Source organism: Aethalodelphis obliquidens, unplaced genomic scaffold, assembly GCF_003676395.1.
Source record: "Aethalodelphis obliquidens isolate GAN/ISIS:26980383/991018 unplaced genomic scaffold, ASM367639v1 scaffold102, whole genome shotgun sequence".
Lineage (NCBI taxonomy): Eukaryota > Metazoa > Chordata > Mammalia > Artiodactyla > Delphinidae > Aethalodelphis > Aethalodelphis obliquidens.
Window position 1 is genome coordinate 2,287,288 of NW_020838046.1, and position 8,249 is coordinate 2,295,536.

At 50.2% G+C, this 8,249-nt stretch overlaps 1 protein-coding gene across 2 annotated transcripts in view; it reads left to right on the forward strand.

Moving 5' to 3' along the window:
• Positions 1-1,477: 1,477 nt before the first annotated feature.
• ARF1 (ARF GTPase 1) overlaps positions 1,478-8,249 on the forward strand; it is an 18,182-nt gene continuing 11,410 nt past the window's right edge. Inside the window, exon 1 of one of the 2 annotated variants that reach the window (XM_027096376.1) lies at positions 1,478-1,600. The gene's annotated coding sequence lies outside the window, so the exon portion shown is untranslated. Of the gene's footprint in view, positions 1,601-1,662; positions 1,763-8,249 lie in introns of those variants that run through there. The other variant, XM_027096378.1, reaches the window with a different exon arrangement.

Sequence of the window (8,249 nt, forward strand, 5' to 3'; positions counted from 1 at the left end):
ACCAAACCAGGAGAACAGAATCAGGAGGAAGGTAAATTCAGTAACCTGGGGAATTACACAGGAATCCATCTTATTTTTTAAACTGTGCTCCTTCCTGTCTATCTATCTATCTATCTATCTATCTACATATATATATATATTTTTTTTTCTTTTTTAAAGGAAGCTCTGAGGACACAATAATCATTTGCAGACAGTCAGCTGTGGGTCAGTTCTCTGGGGGTAGAGAGCCAGCACCACCAGAAGGTTCTGTGCCCCTCTCTGGAGATATAAACCCCTGAAGGCACTTTGAGTGAGCATTATGATGTGTTTACAGCATTGCGGGGGGGCAGCAGCTGAGGTGCAGAGCACAGGCTGGGTCTTCCATAGATAGTGAGGTCTGCGGGAGGCTGGGTCTCGAGACAGGGGACTGGTAGGGTCTGGCTAACAGGGCCTAGGGCCCTCAGCCTCTCAGGAGAAGAGGTCATCAGTGTTTGGGGCAGGAGGGCTGCCGTGGGTGTGTGTGTGTGTGGCTGGGCAGCCCTGGGGAGGGCTGGTGAGGTCCTAGCCACCCCAGCCCAGTAAGGAGGCCCTGCCCAAGAGGAGTGGGTAGGTGAGGGGGGGCAGAGAAATGACAGGAGCCTGCCGGCATACTGCACAACACCTCAAGGCTTTTCTCTGCTGGGCAGGCTCCTGGGCCAAGACCCAGGTGATGGCCTGCTTTGCGCCCTCCACAACATGCAGGGCACTTGGGGAAGAGGGCCCCAGCAATCTCACCAATGACTCTTGATTTGGGGACCCTTCACAGCAGCAGGAGTGTAGTGGGGAAGAGAGTTCAAGTAGCACAGGGGTGGAGGGATGGTGCGGGACTGGGGGTTGGCGGGGGGCCACAGTCAGACCCCCAGCCGGGAGAACGTGCAGAGGGACCACGACAGGCCCCCTCTCCCTTCTGATCAGCTCAGGGAGGCTTCCCAGAGGAGAGGGCTCCCCCGTCTGTCACCTGCAACCCGCCTCGGTGGCTACCTCGGGGGAGCGCTGTTCCCTGCCCAGCTTGGCTCCAGGCTCCGCCCGTGCTACTAGACGCCAGCTTTATTTGATCTTGGGTCTTGCTTCTTCAGGTCGGCTCCTCGGGCGCGCATGGGGCTGCGTGGGTCACTGCAGTCACCCGAGCTGAGGCTGGGGAGGGGAGCTGGCACCTGGGCACCGCCCTCCCGGGACCGCAGGGCCCACCCGGGACTCAACCTCTGCATCTGCGAAACGGACGCGAGAGCTCCCCCCAGGTCCGACCACTGAGAGGCGCGCGCAGGCGCAGCCGTACTCTGCCGGGGCTGAGGGAGAGGGGGGGCTGGGGGCGGGGGGAAGGAGGGGTGCGCGCAAGCGCAGCGGTGAGAGAGGAGTCGTCCCTGAGCCCCGCGCCTGTCCGCGGTCCCGTCCCCACCGCCCGCCCAGAGTCTGCGTGTGCACGCCGCAGCGGGGGAGTGGGCGGGACTGCGGGCGGGACCGCCCCGTTCCCCAGCGTCCCCCGCGGCAGCAGGCACTGACGTGGCTGCCGTCAGAGCCGCCATCTTGTGGGAGCGAAACCAACGCCTGCCTCCGAGCAGCAGCTGCGCCGCGGCCGCCGAGGGTGAGGCTGGGCCCGGGCCGAGGGGGGGCCGGGGGCTGAGTTAAGGCCCGGCGTGAGGCTGGGCCGGGGCGGTGAGAGCCAAGACGGGTCCGAGGTGAAGCCGGGCCGGGCGAGGGGCGAGTTGAGGCCGGGCCGTGGGTCGAGGCGGGGAGCCGAAGTGAGGTAGGTAGAGGCGGGGAGCCGAGGCCCGGCAGGGTCCAGGGTCGAATAGAGGCCGGGGGCTGAGGAGAGGCTGGGCCGGTCTGGGGGTTGAAGTCGGGCCTGGGACCGAGGCGGGGCGGGGGAGATTGGGTGCTGTGTGCTGGGCCAGGGGTCTAGGCTGGGATGGGGGTCGAGTAGGGGCCGAGCTGGGTCGGGAGCCGAGTCGAGGCCGGGGAGGGGGTTGGTCGCGCAACCCTCTCCTCAAGCCCCCCAGAGCCGCCGGGGCGGGCGCCCGGAAGTCCGGCCCGCAACGCGGGCTCTCCAGGAAGCCTCGCTTCCTGCTCCGCCTGCGAGGCCTCCTGCCTCGGGGTCGCGAGGACCAGGAAACTGAGGCCCGCAGCCCGGGACGCGGCCAAGGTCACACGATGGCCAGGGTTTGAGCCCAGTTCCTGTCTGTTCCGAGCACGGAGCCAGCGAGGTGGGGCGGGGTTCGGGGTCCGGGTTCCAGGGCGGGTGCTGTGGAGCTGGGGTCTGAGTGGGAGTGCCTGCGGCCCAAGGAAGCCCCCGATAGACGCGCTGGCGGCACTGTAGGGCCCCTTTATCCAAGCTTGCTGCAACCCCGGGATTGCTTCCTGGGTGCCTTTGGCATGGATTAGAACACACTTCCGAGCTGGTGAATCTTTAACCTACGTTTGGAACGACCTGTCCAGGGTTGAGGCGGCCTCCCTAGCAGAGCGTCCTAAAGCTTTCTTGTTGCCCAGTCCAGGTGGTTACGGGAGGTAAAACGGTAGCTTTGTTAATAAGGCTTGGCAATTATAAAGTCCTTAAAATATTAGCTAATCAACTGAGCACTTTTGAGCTCCTCAAAACACCAAGTTGCTGTTTTAAATGAATCGAGCAAAAATGCACAAGAAATCATTGGCAGGAGACAGAGGCAATTCGGACGATTTGGGGAGGCCCCGGAAGTCACTGTTGAGAGCTGTGTAGTTGATGTAGTTGTAGCTGATGTAGTTGGTGTTAGAGTAGTCAGCTCTAGTTCTTGTTTCAGAACTGGTGGTCAGCGTTTTTTTCTGCTGGCTGTTTGCGTGGTTGCTCCTACATTTCTAGCAGTGTGTGTGTGTGTGTGTGTGTGTGTCTGAAGGAGTGTGAGATGCCATGGCGCATGCTGTGTGTGGTGTTCTTGGAGTTTTCAGAAACTCAAGAGTAGCCAGAACTGGAAGAACTTTGAATGCGTGGTGTTGTTAGCTGGGTCCAAAATTATGAAGAATTGAGTGTGTATGTGTTTATCACACATCTGGCCACTTCGTTAGAGTGTGCCATAAAGGTTTTCTCTAGTTAACGGGTAGAATGTAGTGTGCCTGTTCACTGGGCACGTCCTGTTGAAAACAGATCCTTGTCACTTGGGCATTAGAAACCTGCTGTTTCCCGTGAGGGCTAATAACTTCAGATACAGGTATTCAAAATTGCTACTTCAGAAAGATTTAAAATAGTTGGTTTGGATAATAGCTGACTCACATGCTGTCTGCTCATCATTGTAAGAAAGTTAGTAGAAAGCAAAAACTGGTTCTGTGCTTCTCACAGTTCTGGTTTTTAAATCATGTGGTTTAGCTATTTGCTTTGCCTCTTGCACAATGTGAAGAGGGCGTTCAGACCTGCTAAGCCACCTCTACCAGAGATCGGACAGGGTTTGAAACTACAGGAAGGTACACCTGGACTTTTCTGTTTACTTTAGTAGAATTCAGTATGGACCATCAGCCACTGAGGTGATCTCCAGGGTCGAATGGCTGTAGGAATAAATCTAACATAGGGGAAAAACCCTTGTGCAAGTTCATAAATAGTATATTAACTTGGTTTGAGAGAGTTAAATCAGTTTCCTTCAAATTCTTCAAATTCAATGTTGCCTTGAGATATATGAATTTAAATCTGCTCTTGATCACAGTTCGGGCTCACCAAGCATTTCTGCAGCCTTCCTGAGGGTTGTGATCACTTACTGAGCTGGTGTTCAGACCCAGCTAGCCTGTGCTTGCCATAGCATTTATGACTGGTCTCTGTACACATTGTCCCATAGATATTCTCCCCTTTGACCTTCCAACCTTTGTAGGATTAGGAGAAAGAAGGAAATAAAATGCACATCTGTCAGAGGTGGTTGGGAAAGAAACATGAAAAATTCCTTTCAGTTGGGATCTTAACATTAAATAAGAACTTACCTCTTTTGTGGTCTGTCTGTTCGTCATTGGTGTGGATGGTGTTAGAGATGTCCTCCCAGCACCATCTGAAGTGGTCTTTTGGAAATGTTTTTGACCTAATAGTGGGTTGGGTGTAACACTTCCTACTGGCAGGTAAAGGAGGGCTTGGGAATGTGTGAGTGTGAAAGAATAGGGGATGAGGTTAATTTCAGAGTGTGAGCCAGGGAGAGGGGAATACTTCATCCTTAGGTTCTTATCCTCTCGTGATTGTTACAAAGTCTTTAAAATATAGTATCTGTTACAGCTATACAGCTCTATCACTATTGTGGAAGGTAGTTCAACATTCTCAGATGGTTCAGATGGCCTGATTAGCTAGAAAAAATGTGGCAGAATTTAACACAAAAACATCACAGCTCCTTATTCCTAGGAGAATCTGTTAGGCCCTCACCCAGTTCTTTCAGCCAAGCTTCCTTATATGAGTGGGAAGAAATGGTGAAGCTATCTGTTGCAGGGACTAACCTCCATATTCCTAACAAACCCATGTTTCCTGGGTTTTGCATACATCGGAGACAAGAGCTTGGCAGCCTGTCATCACATAGAAAGGGAAGAGTGGGACTTTTCACTCACTGAAAAAGAAGAGACAGAAAAAAAGCATACAAGACAGGCAGATTTTACACACATAGCATTCGGGAGCGATTCTCTTTAGGAGGCAAACATTTTTACACACCTGAGGCTACAGGGGTAACTGTTAGTATACAGCATAAATTAACAGAAGCCCCAGTTATGATCCATGCACATTTTCAGAAGTTAGAGATATACAGTATATTTTAGAAACATTAATTAATGTTAATCAGAATTTAATAAGTTTTGCTCCTCAGGGATGCTAGCAAGCTAGAAGAGTTTGTCTCCAAAGAGCAAGTCATATGTAAAATAGCTAACATCTTTCAGTTTGTATTGTACATCAAATTATTTTTGCAGTGATGTATGTGGGAGCTAAACAGAAAGCTTAATAGTACTAGGTCTCTGAGGTCCTGGAAATTTTTAACGTGAAGTTTTTAAGTGTCCTGTCAGTTTGACTTAGGGACAAATGGCCAAGAAAGCAGTTTCAAGATTCTGTCTAGACTTATATGTGAAGAGTAGGAACGAAGGCAAAGTTAGATGTGCCTATGTTTTGATCACAGGTTTCAGAATAAAGGATGTCTTTAAAAATTGCTGTTAAGAGTGTGTTTTCCTGTCAAGTATTCTATCATCTGTAGATGAGCATGCAGTTCCTAACTGATTGAATCTATTAATTTATATTTAAAATACTGTATCTTTTGTCAATTTTGGTGATGTAACTTTGCTTAAAATAGCTTTTAGCATTTCTCTTTCGTCAAAGTGATATGAGATCTTGCAGATTCCTGGGGAGATCACTGAAAATATATTTTAAGTCACTGGTTGCATGTACCTGAGGGCAGGTTTAGGAAGCAGATTGTGTACACACCTCTCCTGTGGTATTGAACTTTGCTGAGCTGGACGTGTTTGCCCTGAGTAGTTATCTGTGTCTCTACAGCCCAGATTTCCTCCTCACTGGAATGTCAAAGGAATGTTCAGATTCCATCACACTCATGTATACTTTTAAACCAGTATGAAATTCATCATTGAGTTGATAGGGTTTTTTTTCTGACAAACTGATTTTTCAGAAAAGCATATGTGTATGATTAATCTTTCTACTTTTTCATACTTAAGGCCCTGATAAATGTTCTTTTATGATTCTTTTCTCCTCTTCTTGACAGTGAATCTCTTGGATGCCCAGGGAGGTGGCCAGTAGAGAAAAAGACAGGTGGAGATAGAGAGATGGGTGGAGGAAGGTGCGTGAGTTCTGGGCAGAGGAGTACTCACTGGCAAAGTATAAGGCTGGGTGGAGACGCAGGGCCATGGCAGTGAATGGAATGGAAAAGCAGGCCAACAGGACACAGTAAAAGGAGTGGGCACTGAGTCAGACCTATCAGGAGGATAGGGGAGGAGGTGCCATTTGAGTAGAGGTATAAGGGAGTGGGGGTCCTGTGGGTCTTTGGGAGAAACAAGAAGCTTCTCCCAGGCAGGGGAACAGTAAGTGTAAAGGCCCTTAGGTGGGAGTGCACTTAGTGGTTTTGGAGACCTGCCAGGAGCACAGGAGGGGAGAGAAGCCTGCTGGTGTGTACCAGTGGTCCTTTGAGGGATAGCCCCACAGAAAGGGTATTTTGGGAACTTGTGGGAGGATTTTGGGCTCTGCCAATGGTGAGAGGCAATACTGATATTTAGTACGTTTAGCAGCAAGAATGCATTCAGCATGACTTTCATATAGGTGAAAAATCTGTTTATATCTTAAACCTAATTCTGTTTATGTATGGAGTCAACGTGTGTGTGTGTGTGTGTGTGTGTGTGTGTGTGTTTGGTTTTAGTAGATGTTCTGAATTTTCTAGGAAAGAAACTACCTTGTAAATTAAGGGTGATTGTATTTTGTTCTTTGCAGAACTTTACGAAGAGTTGTTCTCTGTTTCCGGTGGTGGGACATTTCATGGACACAGCAGGTTCTGAGTATCTGAGATGCTGGTGTATTTGTGGCAGTCTTCATTAGGTGGTTCTCTGACTACCTCCCTTGAACTTGTAGTGTGGTCATGACCAATACTGAAGGTCATGTGTTATATGACACCATCTTTCATTTCCGTGTTACATTTTAGTTGGGGCAACATGGGTTTTTTGCAGTCTGGTGTGTATGTTGGTTGTATTGTCTGCTAGTTTCCTTTCTGGATGGCAGGGGTGGTGCTGCGAAATGCCATGGGGGTGTTGGCTCTGATCTTCTTAAAAAGCCTGACTTAGTCTGACCTTTCCTAACAGGACCCTCTTGCTGGCATTGAGAACACCTTGCAGAGTGGAAGCTACAGGCTTTGGGAGTGCCAGAGGAGAGATGAGGTGGCCGGGACCAGGTGGATAGTGATGGGGAAGCACCTTTTCAAAGGGAGAGGTGATGGGACTTGCCAGTAAAGTAAACAGATTTGAGGATGAGAGGGACAGAGAGAGGAATTGTGAGTGTCTCTGGGGTTTGGGTCTGAAGAACTGGGAGGAAGTTGCAGAGGGTTAAAGTGGGAAAGAGTGGGTCCTTTATATTTGAGGATTAGATTTTGATGGGAAACCCATGTGTTAAGGGGGTAGTAGAAGAGAAGTCTGGAGGTGAGAGGAAGCCTCAACTGGGGTCCCATGTAGGGGACTGCGTTCCTCTGGGAGTAAATGGCTGGATAGGGGCAGTACTAGGGAGTGAAAGTGCAAGACACTGAGTATGATGGGACTGCTGGTCACCTGAGGCGGGTGATGGGGACTGCTGGGAGGTTTTAAGCAGAGGATGGCAGGAGCAGGTGTATGAATGAAATTTCCCTGAGTCCAGGGCTGTCCAGGGTTTGAAATGTGAGCAGAGGTAGGAAGAGGCCTATTGAGAGGTAGCTGTAGTTGTTCAGGCCAAACAACGAGAAGTTCCCACAAGGACATTGTCCTCCCAGCCAAGACCAGCTGCTTGGAGAGTGAGGCAGAGGTTTCCCTGAGTGCTCTGAGCTGGTGCACCTCTGGGTACTCCTAACAAGGGTCTCAGGAGGGCAGATCTGGCAGGGGGCTTGCTTCAGAGGTAGGAAGATCTAACAGAGGCTCTCAGCCACTGCTGCACTTTGCTATTCTGTGTCTTCTGGGAAGCCCATCACTCAGAAAAAGAGGTGGGGCTGTAATTTTTTTTACATTTTGTTTTCAAAATGAAAGTTCTCTGCAGGCAAAAATCAAGTTTTAGAGATTGGTTTAATCATTTTAATCACTCACAAAGTCCCCTTGTGCTGAAAAAGCCTCAGGGGGCTGCCTGCCACTCTGAGAAGTTTGAGGAGGAAGAACTGGGCACTCTGACAGCTCATGGTTGGTTGCAGTTCCCTTTTTCTTCAAGGGTGTGGAAAGGGGTCTGAGCAATGCTGGCTTCTCCAGAGCCCCACCCTTGTGCCTGGAGAGGGTCCTATGTCTGCACCATGGGTGCAGGTGGCCTCCTTGAGAAGACACCAGAACAGAAACCATAGGGGCTTTAGCATGTTTGTGGTGATCATATAATTAAAGGAGTGACAAAAACAAACTAATGTGATATACTTCACAACAGAAATCAGAATCCTGAATTGCCTTCTCTTCCTTGTTCTCACTACTGGAACTGAAACATAGGACTGTGTTATTTGACAGGTGTGCCTGTCCTTTCTGTCAGGATCATGGGGCCTGAGACTTCAGCAGCTGGAGGTGTGTGTGTGTGTGTGTGTGTGTGTGTGTGTGTGTGTGTGTGTGTG